Below are 17,829 nucleotides of genomic sequence, written 5' to 3' on the forward strand. Positions count from 1 at the left end.
AGTGAAGCGTCGGAATATAAAACTGGTCTCACAGTAAAGGCTCGTATTATAGACAGTTAGAGGAGTCACTCTTCCTCTACTTAAGTCGGCATTGAGCCTTTTGTACTTAATTCTGAACCAATATCCGTGTTTCAACGTCAATTTGAGGGTCCGAGGGATACAGTAAACCTTAAATGAAGCATCGGAACAAAAAACTCGTCTCACAGGAAATGCTCAAAACATGGACAGTGAGATGAGTCAGTCTTGTAGTTCTGATGTCGGCATTATTCCTTTGTATTTAAATCCGATGCAATTTCTGTGTTTCATCGTTAATGTGAAGGTCCAAGGGATTCAGTAAACCTGAAGTGAAGTATCGGAATCTAAAACTGGTCTCACAGGAATTGCTGAAATCATAGACAGTAAGACTAGTCACGCTTCTTGTACTACAGTCGGCTTTGTGTTTTTTGTATTTAATTCTAATGCAATTTCTGTGTTTCATCGTCAATGTGAAGGTCCAAGGGATACTGTAAACCTGAAGAAAAGCATCGGAATCAAAAACTGGACTCACAGGAAAGGCTCAGATCCTAGACTGTAGGTAGAGTCAGTCCTCTTGTACATAAGTCGTCAATGTGCATTTTGTATTAAATTCCGATGCAATTTCTGTGTTTTATCGTCAATGTGAAAGTCCAAGGGATACAATAAATATGAAGTGAAATTTCGGAATCTATAAGTGGTCACACAGGAAAGGCTCAAAAAAATAGACAGCTTAAAGATCCACTCTTCTTGTACTTAAGTCGGCATTCTGCCTTTTGTATATAATTCCGATACAAAATCTGTGAAGGTCGAAGATATACAATATATCTGAAGTGAAGCATCGGAATCTAAAATTTGTCTCACAGAAGATGCTCAAATCATAGACGGTAAGAAGAGTCAGTCATCTTGTACAGATTTCATCATTGTGCCTTTTGTATTTCATTCCGATGCAATTTCTGTGTTTCATCGTCAATGTGAAGGTCCAAGGGATACAGTAAACCTGAACTGAAGCATCGGAAAGTAAATCTGGTCTCACAGGAACTGCTCAAAACATAGACAGTAAGAAGAGTCAGTATTCTCGTACCTGTGTCGTCATTGTGCCTTTTGTATTTCATTCGGATGCAATTTCTGTGTTTCATCGTCAATGTGAAGGTCCAAGGGATACAGTAAACCAGAAGTAAAGCATTGGAATAAAAATTTGGTCTCACAGGAAAGGCTCAAACCATAGACAGTAAGTAGTGTCAGTCCATTTGTGCTTAGGACGGCATTGTGCCTTTTGTATCTAATTCCGATGCAATTTCTGTGTTTCATCGTCAATGTGTTGGTCCACGTGATACAGTAAATCTGAAGTGAAACATCGGAATCTAAATCTGGTCTCACAGGAAGGGATCAAGACATAGACAGTAAGGAGAGAGCGTCTTCTTGTAGTTATGTCGTCATTGTGCCTTTTGTTCTTATTTCCGAAGCAATTCTGTGTCTCATCATTAATGTGAAGGTCCAAGGTGTACTGTAAATCTGAAGTGAAGTATAGGAATCTAAAACTGGTCTCACAGGAAACGCTCAATACATACACAGTAAGAAGAGTCAGTCTTCTTGTACTTAAGTCGGCATTGCGCCTTTTATATTTAATTCCGATGCATCTTCTGTGATTCATCGTCAATGTGAAAGTCCAAGGTATACAGTAAACCTGTAGTGAAGCATCGGAAACTAAAACTGGTCACACAGAAAAGGCTCGAACACAGACAGCTAAGAAGAGTCAGTCTTCTTGAATTTAAGTCTGCATTGTGCCATTTGTATTTAATTCCGATGCAATTTCTGTGTTTCATCGTCAAAGTGAAGGTCTAAGGGATACAGTAAACCTGAAAAGAGGCATCGGAAACTAAAATTCGTCTCACAGGGAAGGCTCAAAACATAGACAGTAAGATGAGTCAGTCTTCACGTACTTAAGTCGGCATTGTGTCTTTTTTATTAAATTCAGATGCAATTTCTGTGTTTCATCGTCAATGTGAAGGTCCAAGGGATACAGTAAACCTGAAGTGAAGCGTCGGAATATAAAACTGGTCTCACAGTAAAGGCTCGTATTATAGACAGTTAGAGGAGTCACTCTTCCTCTACTTAAGTCGGCATTGAGCCTTTTGTACTTAATTCTGAACCAATATCCGTGTTTCAACGTCAATTTGAGGGTCCGAGGGATACAGTAAACCTTAAATGAAGCATCGGAACAAAAAACTCGTCTCACAGGAAATGCTCAAAACATGGACAGTGAGATGAGTCAGTCTTGTAGTTCTGATGTCGGCATTATTCCTTTGTATTTAAATCCGATGCAATTTCTGTGTTTCATCGTTAATGTGAAGGTCCAAGGGATTCAGTAAACCTGAAGTGAAGTATCGGAATCTAAAACTGGTCTCACAGGAATTGCTGAAATCATAGACAGTAAGACTAGTCACGCTTCTTGTACTACAGTCGGCTTTGTGTTTTTTGTATTTAATTCTAATGCAATTTCTGTGTTTCATCGTCAATGTGAAGGTCCAAGGGATACTGTAAACCTGAAGAAAAGCATCGGAATCAAAAACTGGACTCACAGGAAAGGCTCAGATCCTAGACTGTAGGTAGAGTCAGTCCTCTTGTACATAAGTCGTCAATGTGCATTTTGTATTAAATTCCGATGCAATTTCTGTGTTTTATCGTCAATGTGAAAGTCCAAGGGATACAATAAATATGAAGTGAAATTTCGGAATCTATAAGTGGTCACACAGGAAAGGCTCAAAAAAATAGACAGCTTAAAGATCCACTCTTCTTGTACTTAAGTCGGCATTCTGCCTTTTGTATTTAATACCGATGCAATTGCTGTGTTTCATCGTCAATGCGAATGTCCAAGCGATACAGTGAACCTGAAATTAAGCATCGGAATCTAAAGCTGGTCTCACAGAAAAGGCTCAAAGCATAGACATTCAGTCTTCTTGTACTTAATTCGGCAATGTGCCTTTTGAATTTAATTTTGATTTAATATCTGTGTTTCATCGACAATGTGAAGGTCAAAGGGATACAATAAACCCGAAGTAAAGCATCGTAATCTAAAATTTGTCTCACAGGAAATTCCTAAAAGACAGACAGTAAAAGAGTCAGTCTTCTTGTACTTAAGTCGGCATTGTGCCTTTTGTAATAAATTCCGATGCAATTTCTATGTTTCATCGTCAATGTGAAGGTCCAAGTAACAGTGAACCTGAAGTGAAGCATCGGAATCAAAATTTGGTCTCACAGGAATGGCTCAAAACATAGATAGTAAGATGGGTTACTGTTCATGTACTTAAGTCGGCAAGGTTCCTTTTGTATTTAATTCTGATGCAATTTCTGATTTTTATCGTCAATGTGAAGGTCCAAGGGATACAGTAAAGCTGAAGTGAAGCATTGTAATCTAAAACTGGTCTCACAGGAAAGGTTCAAAGCAAATACAGTAACAAGAGTCAGTTTTCTTGTACTTAAGTCGGCATTGTTCCTTTTGTATTTAAGTCTGATGCAATTTCTGTATTCATCGTCAATGTGAAGGTCTTAGGGATACAGTAAACCTGAAAAGAAGCATCGGAATCTAAAATTCGTCTCACAGGGAAGGCTAAAAATATAGACAGTAAGATGAGTCTGTCTTCTTGTACTTAAGTCGGCATTGTGCTTTTTCTGTTTTATCCAGATGCAATTTCTGTGTTTCATCGTCAATGTGAAGGTCCAAGATATATAGTAAACCAGAAGTGAAGTATCTGAATCTACAACTGGTCTCACAGGAAAGGCTCAAAGCATAGCCAGTAGCTAGAGTCAGTCTTCTTGTGCTTAAGTCGGTATTAAGCCTTTTTATTTCATTTCGATGCAATTTCTGTGTTTTATCGTCAATGTGAAGGTCCAAGGGATACAATAAACCTGACGTTCAGCATCAGAATCTAAAACTGGTGTCACAGGAAAGGCTCAATACATAGGCAGTAAGAAGAGTCATTCTTCCTGTGCTAAAGTCGGCTTTGTGCACTACGTATTTAATTCTAATGCAATTTCTGTGTTTCATCGTCAATGTGAAGGTCCAATTGTTACAGTAACCCTGAAGTGAAGCATCGGAATCTAAAACGGGTCTCACAGGAAAGGCTCATAAAACAGCCAGCAAGAAGAGTCACTCTTCTTGTACTTAAGTCGGCATTGTGCCTTTTGTGTTTTATTCTGATGCAATTTCCGTGTTTCACCGTCTAATTGAGGGTCCGAGGGATACAGTAAACCTAAAGTGATGCATCGGAACCTAAAACTCGTCTCACAGGAAATGCTCAAAACATAGACAGAAGGAAGAGTCAGTCTTCTAATACTTATGTCGGCATTGTGCCTTTTGTATTTAATTCAGATGCAAGGTCTGTGTTTCATCGTGAATGTGATGGTCCAAGGGATACAGTAATTCTGAATTGAAGCATCGGAATATAAAACTGGTCTCACAGGAAAAGCTCAAAACATAGACAGTAAGATGAGTCACTCATCATGTACATAAGTCGGCATTGTTTCTTTTGTATTTGTTTCCGATGCAATTTCTATGTTTCATCGTCAATGTGAAGGTCTAATTGATACAGTAAACCTGAAGTGAAGAAGATGAATCTAGAACTGGTATCTCAGAAAAGACTGAAAACATAGACAGTAAGAGGAGTCAATGTTGTTGTACTTAAGTCGGCATTGTTCCTTTTGTCTTTAATTCCGATGTAATTACAGTGTTTCATCGCCAATGTGAAGGTCCAAGAGATACAGTAAACCTGAAGTGAAGCATCAGAAACTAAAACTGGTGTCACAAGAAAGGCTCAATACACAGACAGTAAGAAGAGTCAGTCTTCTTGTACTTAAGTCGGCATTGTTTCTTTTGTATTTAAGTCTGATGCAATTTCTGTGTTTCATCGTCAATTTGGAGGTGCAAGGGATACAGTAAACCTGAAGAGAAGCTGACGAATATAGAACTGGTATCACAGGAGAGACTGAATACAGAGACAGTAAGAAGAGTCTGTCCACTTGTACTTAAGTCGGAATTGTACCTTTTGTATTTAATTCCGAAGCAATTTCTGTCTTCCATCGTCAATGTGAAGGTCCAAGGGATACAGTAAGCCTGAAGCGAAGCATCGGAATCTAAAACTGGTCTCACAGAAAAGGCTCACATCAGAAGAAGTAACAAGAGGCAGTCTAATTGTACTTAAGTCGGCATTGTGTCTTTTGTATTTAATTCCGGTGCAATTTCTGTCTTTCATCATCATTGTGAAGGTATGAGGGATACAATGAACCTGAAGTGAAGCATCGGAATCTAAAACTGGTCTCAATAGAAAGGCTCCAATCGTAACAGTAGGAAGAGTCTGTCTTCTAGTACTTATGTCGGCATTGTGCCCTTAGTATGTACTTCCTATGCAATATCAGTGATTTATCGTCCATCTGATGGCCCAAGGGATGCAGTAAACCTGAAGTGAAGCTTCGGAATCCTAAACTGGTCTCACAGGAAAGGCCCAAATCATAGACAGTATGAAAAGTCAGTCTTGTTGTACTTAAGTCGGCATTGTGGCCTTTGTATTTAATTCCGATGCAATTTCTTTGTTTCATCGTAAATGCGAATGTCCAAAGGATGCAGTAAACCTGAAGTGAAGCATCGGAATCCAAAACTGGTCACACAGGAAGGGCTCGAACCTTAGACAGTAAGAGGAGTCAATCTACATGTACTTAAGTCGGTATTGTGCATTTTGTATTTAATTCCGATGCAATTTCTGTGTTTTATCGTCAATGTGGAGGTCCAAGGGATACAGTAAACTTGATGTGAAGCATCGGAATCCAAAACTGGTTTCACAGGAAAGGCTCGAATCATAGACAGTAAGAAAAGTCAGTCATCTTGTACTTAAGTCGGCATTGTGACTTTTGTATTTAATTCCGATGCAATTTCTGTGTTTTATCGCCAATGGGAAGGTTCAAGGGATACAGAAAACCCGAAGTGAAGCATCGGAATCTAAAACTGGTCTCACAGGAAAGGCTCAAAGCATTGACCGTAGGAAGAGTCAGTCATCTTGTACTTAAGTCGGCATTGTGCCTTCTGTATTTATTTCCGATACTATTTCTGTGTTCCATCGTCAATGTGAAGGTCCAATGGATACAGCAAACCTTAAGTGAAGCATCGCAATCTCTCAACTGGTCTCAAACGAAAGGCGCACGACATCGACTGCAAGAAGAGTCATTCTTCTTGTACATAAGAGAGCATTGTGCCTTTAGTATTTATTTCCGATGCAATTTCTGTGTTTTATCGTCAGTTTGAAGGTCCGAGGGATACATTGAACCTTCAAAGAAGCAACGGAATCTAAAGCTGGTCTCACAGGAAAGACTCAAAACATAGACGGTAAGGAGAGTCAGTCTTCTTGTACATAAGTCGGCATTGTGCGTTTTGTATTTAATTCCTATGCAATTTCTGAGATTCATCGTCAATGCGAAGGTCCAGGGGATACAGTAAACCTGAAGTGAAGCATCGGAGTCTAAAACTGGTCTCTCAGGAAAGGCTCAAAGCATAGACTCTAAGAAGAGTCAGTCTTCTTGTACTTAAGTCGGCATTATGCCTCTGGAATTTAATTCCGAAGCAATTTCTGCGTTTCATATCCAATGTGAAGGTCCAACAGATACAGTAACCTGAAGCGAAGCATCGTAATCTAAAATTGGTCTCACAGGAAGGGCTCAAAACATGGACAGTAAGACGAGTCGGTCTTCTTGTACTTAAGTCGGAATTGTGCATTTTGTAATTAATTCCGATGCCATTTCTGTGTTTCATCTTCAATGTGAAGGCCCAAGGGATACTGTGAACCTGAAGTCAGGCATCGGAGTCTGAAACTGGTCTCACAGGAAAGACTCAAAACATAGACAGTAAGAAGAGTCACCCCTCTTGTACTTAACTCGGCATTGTGCCTTTTGTATTTAATTAAGATGCAATTTCTGTGTTTCATCGTCAATGTGACGTACCAAGGGATACAGTAAACCGGACGTGAAGCATTGGAATTAAATCTGGTCTCACAGGGAAGGCTCAAAACATAGACAGTCAGGAGAGTCAGTCTTCTTGTACGTAAGTCGGAATTGTGCCTTTTGTATTTAATTCCGATACAATTTCTGTGCTTCATCGTCCATGTGAAGGTCCTTAGGATACAGTAAACCTGAAGTGAAGCATCCGAATCTAAAACTGGTCTCACAGGAAAGGCTCGAAACATAGACAGTAAGAAGAGTTAGTCTTCTGTACTTAGGTCGGCATTGTGCGTTTTATATTAAATTCCGAAGCAATTCTTGCGTTGCACCGCAATGTGAAGGTCCACGTGATACAGTAAACCTGAAGTGAAGCATCGGAATCTAAAACTGGTCTCACAGGAAATGCTCAAATCATAGAATGTAAAAAGAGTCGGTCTTCATGTTGTTAAGTCGGTATTGTGCCTTTTGCATTTAATTACGATGCAATTTCTGTGTTTCATCGTCAATGTGAAGGTCCAAGTAACACAGTAAACCTGAAGTGAACCATCGGAATCTAAATCTGGGCTCACAGGAAATGCTCAAATCATAGAATGTAAGAAGAGTCAGTCTTCCTGTACTTAAGTCATCATTGTGTTATTTGTATTTATTTCCGATGCATTTTCTGTGTTTCATCGGCAATGATAAGGGCCTAGGGATACCGTAAACCTGAAGTGAAGGATCTGAATCTAAAACTGGTCTCACAGGAAAGGCTCAAACATAGACGGTAAGGAGAGTCAGTCTTCTTGTTCTTAAGTCAGCATTGTGCATTTTGTAAATTCCGATGCCATTTCTGTGTTTCATCTTCAATGTGAAGGCCCAAGGGATACTGTGAACCTGAAGTCAGGCATCGGGGTCGGATACTGGTCTCACAGGAAAGACTCAAAACATAGACAGTAAGAAGAGTCACTCCTCTTGTACTTAAGTCGGCATTGTGCCCTTTGCATTTATTTCCGATGCAATTTCTGTCTTTCATCGTCAATGTGAAGGTCGAAGGGATACAGTAAACCTGAAGTGAAGCATTGGGTTCTAAAACTGGTCTCACAGGAAAGGCTCAAAACATAGACAGTAAGTAGAGTCAGTCCTCTTGTACTTAAGACGGCATTGTTTCTTTTGTATATGATTCCGATACAATTTCAGTGTTTCATCGTCAATGTGAAGGTCGAAGGGATACAGTATACTTGATGTGAAGTATCGGAATCTCAAACTGGTCTCACAGGAAGTGCTCAAAACACAGACAATAGGAAGATTCAGTCCTCTTGTACTTTTGTTGGCATTGTGCCTTTTGTATTTAATTCCGATGTAATTTCTGAATTTCATCGTCAATCTGAAGATCGAAGTGATAAGGTAAACCTGAAGTGAAGCAACGGAATCTAATACTGGTCTCACAGGAAAGGCTCAAAACATAGACAGTAAGGAGAGTCAGTTTTCTTGTACTAAAATCGGCATAGTGCCTTTTGTATTTAATTCCGATGCAAAATCTGTCTTCCATCGTCAATGTGAAGGTCCAAGGTATACAGTAAACCTGAAGTGATGCATCGGAATCTATAACTGGTCTCACAGGAAACGCTCATATCATAGAAAGTAAATATAGTCAGTCCTCTTGTGTTTAAGTTGGCTGTGTGCCTTTTGTATTTAATTCCAATGCAATTTCTGAGTTTCATCGTCAATGTGAAGGTCCAAGGGATACAGCAAACCTGAAGTGAAGCATCGGAATCTAAAATTGGTCACACAGGACAGGCTCAAAACATAGACGGAAAGAAGAGTCAGTCTTCTTGTACTTAAATCGGCATAGTGCCTATTGTATTTAATTTCGATGCAAATTCTGTGCATCATCGTCAATGTGAAACTCCAAGGGATACTATAAACCTGAAGTAAAGCATCGGAATCTAAAACTGGTGTCACAGGAAGGGCTCAAAACGTAGACAGAAAGTAGGGGCAGTCTTCTTTTACTTAAGTCGGTATTGTGAATTTTGTATTGAGTCCAGATGCAATTTCTGTTTTTCATCGTGAATGTGAAGGTCCAAGGGACACAGTAAAATTGAAGTCAGGCATCGGAATCTAAAACTGGTCTCACAAGAAAAGTTCAAAACATAGAAAGTAAGAAGAGTCAATCTTCTTGTACTTAAGCCGTCATTGTGCCTTTTCTATATAATTCCGATGCAATTTCTGTCTTTCATCGTCAATGCGAAAAAACAAGTATACAGCAAACATAAGGTGAAGCATCGGAATCAAGAAACTGGTCTCACAGGAAGGGCTCAAAACATAGACAGTAAGAAGACTCAGCCTTCTTGTGCTTAAATCGGCATTGAGCCTTTTCTGTATAATTCCGATGCAATTTCTGTGTATCATCGTCAATGTGATGGTCCAAGGCATACAGCAATCCTGAGGTGAAGCATCGGAATCAAAAAACTGGTCTCACAGGAAACGCTCAATGCATAGACAGTGAATATAGTCAGTCCTCTTGTACTTAAGTCGGCATTGTGCCTATTATGTTTAACTCCAATGCAATTTCTGTGTTTCATCATCAATGTGAGGGTCCAAGGGATGCAGTGAACCAGAAGTGAAGCATCGGAATCTAAAACTGGTCTCACAGGAAAGGCTAAAAACATAGACTGAAAGAAGAGTCAGTCTTCTTGTACTTAAGTCAGCATTGTGCCTTTTGTATTTAATTCCGATGCCATTTCTGTGTTTCATCGTCAATGTGAAGCTCGAAGGGATACAGTACACCTGAAGTGAAGCACCAGAATCTAAAGCTGGTCTCACATGAAAGGCTCAAAACATAGACAGTAAGATGAATAAGTCTTCTTGTACTTATGCCGGCATTGTGCCTTATTTATTTAATTTCGAAGTAATTTCTGTGTTTCATTGTCAATGTGAAGGTCGAAAGGATAAAGCAAACCTGAAGTGAAGCATCGGAATCTAAAACTGGTATCACAGGAGAAGCTCAAACATAGACTGTAAGTAGGGTCAGTCCCCTTGTTCTTAACTCGGCATTGTGCCTTTTGTATATAATTCCGATCCAAGTTCTGTGTTTCATCGTCAATGTGAAGGTCGATGGGATACAGTCAATCTGAAGTGAAGCATCGGTATCTAAAACTGGTCTCACCGCAAGGGCTCAGAGCATAGCCAATAATAAGAGACAGTCTTCTTAAACTTAAGACGGCATTGTGCCTTTAGTATTTAATTCCGATGCAATTTCTGTGTTTCATAGCCATGTGAAGGTCCAAGGGATACAGTAAACCTGAAGTGAAGGATCGGAATCTAAAACTAGTCTCACATGAAAGACTCAAAACGTAGACAGTAAGATGAGTAAGTCTTCTTGTACTTACGTCGGCATTCTACCCTTTGTACTTAATTCCGATATAAATTCTGTATTTCGTCGTCAATGTGAAGGTCCTAGGGGTACAGTAAACCTGAAGTGAAACATCGGAATGTAAGACAGGTCTCAATGGAAAGGAAAAAAGCATAGACAGTAGGAAGAGTCAGTCTTCTTGAACGTAAGTCGGCATTGAACCCTTTTTATTTAATTCCGATGCAATATCTGTGTTTCATCTTACATGTGAAGGTTCAAGGGATGCAGTCAACCAGAAGTGAAGCATCGGAATTTAAAACAGGTCCCACATGAAAGGGTCAAAGCATAGCCAGTAGGAAGAGTCAGTCTTCTTGTACTTAAGTGAGCATTGTGCTTTTGTATTTAATTCCGATAGAATATCTGTGTTTCATCGTCAATGTGATGGTCCAAGGGATACAGAAACCTGAAGAGATGCATCGGAATCTAAAACTGGTCTCACAGGAGAGGCTCAAGGCATAGACAGTAAGTAGAGTCAGTCCTCTTGTACTTAAGTCGGCATTGTGCCTTTTGAATATAATTCCGATGCAATCCCTGTGTTTCATCGTCAATGTGAAGGTCGTTGGGATACAGTAAACCTGAAGTGAAGGATCGGTATCTAAAACTGGTCTCACAGAAAGGGCTCGGAGCATTGACTCTAAGAAGAGTCAGTCTTCTTCTACTTAAGACGGCATTGTGCATTTTGTATTCAATTCCGATGCAATTTCTGTGTTTCATCGTCAATGTGAAGCTCCATGGGATACAGTAAACCTGAAGTGAAGCATCTTAATCTAAAACTGGTCTCACTGGAAAGGCTCAAATCATAGACAGTAGGAAGAGTCAGTCTTCTAGTACTTAAGTCGGCATTGTGCCCTTTGTATGTAATTCCGATGCAATATCTGTGTTTCATCGTCCATCTGAAGGCCAGAGGGATGCAGTAAACATGAAGTGAAGCATCGGAGTATAAAACTGGTCTCACAGGGAGCGCTCAAAACATAGCCAGTAAGAAGAGTCAGTCCTCGTGTACTTAAGTTGGCATTGTGCTTTTTGTAATTAATTCCAATGCAACTTCTGTGCTTCATCGTCAATGTGAAGGTGCTAGGGATACAGTAATCCTGAAGTGAAGCATCATAATCTAAAACTGGTCTCACAGGAAAGGATCAAAACGTAGACAGTAAGAAGGGTCAGTCTTCTTGTACTTAAGTCAACATTGTTCTTTTTGTATTTAATTCCGATGCAATTTGTGTGTTTCTTCGTCAATGTGAAGGTCCAAGGGGTAGAGTAAACCTGTAGTGAAGCATTGGAATCGAAAACAGGTCTCACAGAAAGGCTCAAAACATAGACAGTAAGAAGAGTCAGTTTACTTGTACATTAGTCGGCATTGTGCCTATTGTACTTAATTCCATGCAATTTCGGTGTTTCTTCGTCAATGTGAATTTCCAAGGGATACGGTACACCTGAAGTGAAGCATCGGAATCTAAAATGTGTCACACAGGACAGGTTCAAATCACAGACGGTAAGAAGAGTCAGTTTTCTTGTACTTAAGTCGGCATTGTGCCCTTTGTATTTGTTTCCTTGCATTTTCTGTGTTTCGTCGTCTATGTGAAGGTCCAAGGGATACAGAAAACCTGAAGTGAAGCATCGGAATCTAAAACTAGGCTCACATGAAAGGCTCAAAACTTACACAGTATGAAGAGTCAGTCATCATGTACTTACGTTGGCATTTGGCTATTGTATTTAATTCCGATGCAATTTCTGTGTTTCTTCGTGAATGTGAAGGTCGAAGGATTACAGTAAACCTGAAGTGAAGCATCGGAATCTAAAACTGGTCTCAAAAGAAGGGCCCAAAACATAGGCAATAAGAAGAGTCAGTCTTCTTGTACTTAAGTCGGCATTGTGCCTTTTGTATTTAAATAAGATGCAATTTCTGTGTGTCATCGTCAATGTGAAGGTCGAAGGGATACAGTAAACCTGAAGTGATGCAACGGTATCTAAAACTAGTCGCACAGGAAAGGCTCCAAAATAGACAGTAAATAGAGTCAGTCCACTTGTACTTAAGTCGGCATTGTACGTTTTGTATTTGATTCCAATGCAATTTCTGCGTTTCTTCGTCATTGTGCAGGTCCTAGGGATACAGCAAACCTTAAGTGAAGCATTGGGATGTAAAACTGTTCTTCTCAGCCCGCATCTCGTGGTCGTGCAGTAGCATACTCGCTTCCCACGCCCGGGTTCCCGGGTTCGATTCCCGGCGGGGTCAGGGATTTTCTCTGCCTCGTGATGACTGGGTGTTGTGTGCTGTCCTTAGGTTAGTTAGGTTTAAGTAATTCTACGTTCTAGGGGACTGATGACCATAGATGTTAAGTCCCATAGTGCTCAGAGCCATTTGAACCATTTTAAAACTGTTCTCACATGAAAGGCTCAAAACATAGACACTAAGAAGAGTCAGTCATCTTGTGCATAAGTCAGCATTGTGCCTATTGTACTTAATTCCACGCAATTTCGGTGTTTCTTCGTCAATGTGAAGGTCTAAGGGGTAATGTAATCCTGAAGTGAAGCATCGGAATCTAAAACCGGTCACACACGGCATTCTCAAAACATAGAAGGTAAGAAGAGTCAGTCTTCTAGTACTTAAGTCGGCATTGTGCCCTTTGTATGTAATTTCGATACAATATCTGTGTTTCATCGTCCACCTGAAGGCCCAAGGGATGCAGTAAACCTGAAGTGAAGCATCGGAATCAAAAACTGGTCTCACAGGAAAGGATCAAACCATAGACTGTAATAAGAGTCAGTCTTCTTGTACTTAAGTCGGCATAGTGCCTTTTGTTTTTCATTCCGTTGCAATTTCTGTGTTTCATCGTCAATGCGATGGTCCAAGTGATACAGTAAACATGAAGTGAAGCATCGGAATCTAAAACTGGTCTCACAGGAAGGGCTCCACCCTTAGCCAATAAGAAGAGTCACTCTTCTTGTACTTATTTTGTATTGTGCCTTTTCTATTTAATTCTGATTCTATTTCTGTGTTTCATCGTCAATGTGAAAGCCCAAGTGATACCGTAAACCTCAAGGGAAGCATCGGAATCTAAAACTGGTCTTACAGGAAGGGCTTAAAGGATAGCCAATAAGCAGAGACAGTCTTCTTGTACTTGAGTCGGCATTGTGCCTTATGTATTTAAATACGATGCAATTTCTGTGTCTCATCGTCAAAGTCAAGGTCGAAGGGATACAGTAAACCTGAAGTGATGCAACGGTATCTAAAACTAGTCGCACAGGAAAGGCTCCAAAATAGACAGTAAATAGAGTCAGTCCACTTGTGCTTAAGTCGGCATTGTACGTTTTGTATTTAATTTCAATGCAATTTTTGCGTTTCTTCGTCATTGTGCAGGTCATAGGGATACAGCAAACCTGAAGTGAAGCATTGGGATGTAAAACTGGTCTCACATGAAAGGCTCAAAACATAGACAGTAAGAAGAGTCAGTCATCTTGTGCATAAAACGGCATTGTGCCTATTGTACTTAATTCCACGCAATTTCCGTGTCTCTTCGTCAATGTGAGGGTCTAAGGGGTAATGTAAACCTGAAGTGAAGCATCAGAATCTAAAATAGTTCACACACGGCATTCTCAAAACATAGAAGGTAAGAAGAGTCAGTCTTCTAGTACTTAAGTCGGCATTGTGCCCTTTGCATGTAATTCTGATACAATATCTGTGTTTCATCGTCCACCTGAAGGCCCAAGGGATGCAGTAAACCTGAAGTGAAGCATCGGAATCTAAAACTGGTCTCACAGGAAAGGATCAAAGCATAGACTGTAAGAAGAGTCAGTCTTCTTGTACTTAAGTCGGCATAGTGCCTTTTGTTTTTCATTCCGATGCACTTTCTGTGTTTCATCGTCAATGCGCAGTTCCAAGTGATACAGTAAACCTGAAGTGAAGCATCGGAATCTAAAACTGGTCTCATAGGAAGGGCTCCATCCTTAGCCAGTAAGAAGAGTCACTCTTCTTGTACTTATTTTGTATTGTGCCTTTTCTATTTAATTCTGATTCTATTTCTGTGTTTCATCGTCAATGTGAAAGCCCAAGCGATACCGTAAACCTCAAGGGAAGCATCGGAATCTAAAACTGGTCTCACAGGAAGGGGTTAAAGGATAGCCAATAAGCAGAGTCAGTCTTTTGTACTTGAGTCGGCATTGTGCCTTTTGTATTTAATTCCGATGCAATTTCTGTGTGTCATTGTTATTGTAAAGCTCCAAGGTATACAGTAAACCTGAAGTGAAGCATCGGAATCTAAAACTGGTCTCACATGAATGGCTCAAGGCATAGACAGTAAGAAGAGGCAGTCTTCTTGTAATTAATTCGGCATTGTGCCTTTTGTATTTAACTCCGATGCAATTTCTGTGTTTCATCGTCAATGTGAAAGTCCAAGGGAAACAGTAAACCTGAAGTGAAGCCTCAGAATATAAAACTGGTCTCACAGGAAAGGCTCAAAACATAGTAGGATGAGTCAGTCTTCTTGTACTTAAGTCGGCATTGTGCCTTTTGTATTTAATTCCGATGCAATACCTGTGTTTCCTCGTCAATGTGAAGGACCAAGGGATACAGCAAACCTGAAGTGAAGCATTGGATTTGAAACCTGGTCTCACATGAAAGACTCAAACATAGTCAGTAAGAAGAGTCAGTCTTCTTGTACATAAGTCGGCATTGTGCCTATAGTACTTAATCCCATGCAATTTCGGTGTTTCTTCGTCAACGTAAAGGTCCAAGGGATACAGTAAACGTGAAGTGAAGCATCGGAATCCAAAACTGGTCTCACAGTAAAGGCTGAAAACATAGACAATTAGAAGAGTCAGTCTTCTTGTACTTAAATCGACATTGTGATTATTGTATTTAATTCCAATGCTATTTCTGTGTTTCATCGTCAGTGTGAAGGTCCTAGGGATACAGTAAACGTGAAGTGAAGCATTGGAATCTAAAACTGGTCTCACATGAAGGGCTCAATCCGTAGACAGTAAGAAGAGTCACTCTTCTTGTACGTAGGTCGGTATTGTGCCATTTGTATTTAAGTCCGAAGCTATTTCTGTGTTTCATCGTCAATGTGAAGCACAAGGGATACAGTAAACCTGAAGTGAAGCATCGGTATCAAAAACTGGTCTCACAGGAAGGGCTGAGAGCATTGACAATAAGAAGAGTCAGTCTTCTAATACTTAAGACGGAATTGTGCATTTTGTATTTAATTCCTATGCAATTTCTGTGTTTCATCGTCAATGTGAAGGTCCAAGGGATACAGTACACCTGAAGTGATGCATCGGTATCTAAAACTGGTCTCACTGGAAAGGCACAAATCATAGACAGTAGGAAGAGTCAGTCATCTAGGACTTAAGTCGGCATTGTGCCCTATATATGTAATTCCGGTACAATATCTGTGTTTCTTCGCCCACCTGAAGGCCCAAGTGATGCAGTAAACCTGAAGTGAAGCATGGGAATCTAAAACTGGTCTCACAGAAAGGGCTCAAAGCATAGCCAATAAGAAGAGTCAGTCTTCTTGTACTTCAGTCGGCATTGTGCCATTTGTATTTAAGTCCGAAGCTATGTCTGTGTTTCATCGTCAATGTGAAGCTCCACGGGATACAGTAAACCTGAAGTGAAACATCGGATTCAAAAACTTGTCTCACAGGAAGGGCTGAGAGCATTGACAATAAGAAGAGTCAGTCTTCTAATACTTAAGATGGAATTGTGCATTTTGTATTTAATTCCTATGCAATTTCTGTGTTTCATCGTCAATGTGTAGTTCCAAGGGATACAGTAAACCTGAAGTGATGCATCGGTATCTAAAACTGGTCTCACTGGAAAGGCACAAATCATAGACAGTAGGAAGAGTCAGTCATCTAGAACTTAAGTCGGCATTGTGCCCTTTATATGTAATTCCGATACAATATCTGTGTTTCTTCGCCCACCTGAAGGCCTAAGGGATGCAGTAAACCTGAAGTGAAGCATGGGAATCTAAAACTGGTCTCACAGGAAGGGCTCCAACCTTAGCCAGTAGGAAGAGTCACTCTTCTTGTACTTATTTTGTATTGTGCCTTTTCTATTTAATTCTGATTCTATTTCTGTGTTTCATCGTCAATGTGAAAGAACAAGCGATACCGTAAACCTCAAGGGAAGCATCGGAATCTAAAACTGGTCTCACGGGAAGGGCTTAAAGGATAGCCAATAAGCAGAGTCAGTCTTCTTGTACTTGAGTCGGCTTTGTGCCTTTTGCATTTAATTCCGATGCAATTTCTGTGTGTCATTGTCAATGTAAAGCTCCAAGGTATACAGTAAACCTGAAGTGAAGCATCGGAATCTAAAACTGGTCTCACATGAATGGCTCAAGGCATAGACAGTAAGAAGAGGCAGTCTTCTTGTAATTAAGTCGGCATTGTGCCCTTTGTATTTAACTCCGATGCAGTATCTGCGTTTCCTCGTCAATGTGAAGGACCAAGGGATACAGTAAACCTGAAGTGAACATTGGATTTGAAACTTGGTCTCACATGAAAGGCTGAAACATATTCAGTAAGAGGAGTCAGTCTTCTTGTACATAAGTCAGCATTCTGCCTATTGTGCTTAATTCCATGCAATTTCGGTGTTTCTTCGTCAACGTAAAGGTCCAAGGGATACAGTAAACGTGAAGTGAAGCATCGGAATCTAAAACTGGTCTCACACTAAAGGCTGAAAACATAGACAGTTAGAACAGTCAGCCTTCTTGTACTTAAATCGACATTGTGATTATTGTATTTAATTCCAATGGCATTTCTGTGTTTCATCGTCAGTGTGAAGGTCCTAGGGATACAGTAAATGTGAAGTGAAGCATCGGAATCTAAAACTGGTCTCACATGAAGGGCTCAACCCGAAGACAGTAAGAAGAGTCACTCTTCTTGTACTTAGGTCGGTACTGTGCCATTTGTATTTAAGTCCGAAGCAATTTCTGTGTTTCATCGTCAATGTGAAGCACAAGGGATACAGCAAACCTGAAGTGAAGCATCGGAATGTAAAACTGGTATCACAGGAAAGGCTCAAAGCATAGACAGTAAGATGAGTCACTCTTCTTGTACTTAAGTCGGCATTTTGCTTTTGTATTTAATTCCGATGCAATTTCTGTGTTTCATCGTCAATGTGAAGGTCAACGGGATACAGTAAACCTGAGGTGAAGCATCGGAATCTAAAACTGGTCTCACAAGCAGGACTCAAAACATAGAGAGTAAGAAGAGACAGTCTTCTTGTTCTTATGTCGAGATTGTGGCCTTTGTATTTAATTCCGATGCAATTTCTGTGTATCATCTTTAATGTGAAGGTCCAACGGATACAGTAAATCAGAGGTGGAGCATCGGAATTTGAACGGGTCTCACAGGCAGGGCTCAAAACATAGATAGGAAGAAGAGACAGCCTTCATGTACTTAAGTCGGCATTGTGCCTTTTGTATCTAATTCCGACGCAA

Source organism: Schistocerca americana, chromosome 5, assembly GCF_021461395.2.
Source record: "Schistocerca americana isolate TAMUIC-IGC-003095 chromosome 5, iqSchAmer2.1, whole genome shotgun sequence".
Taxonomy (NCBI): Eukaryota; Metazoa; Arthropoda; class Insecta; order Orthoptera; family Acrididae; genus Schistocerca; species Schistocerca americana.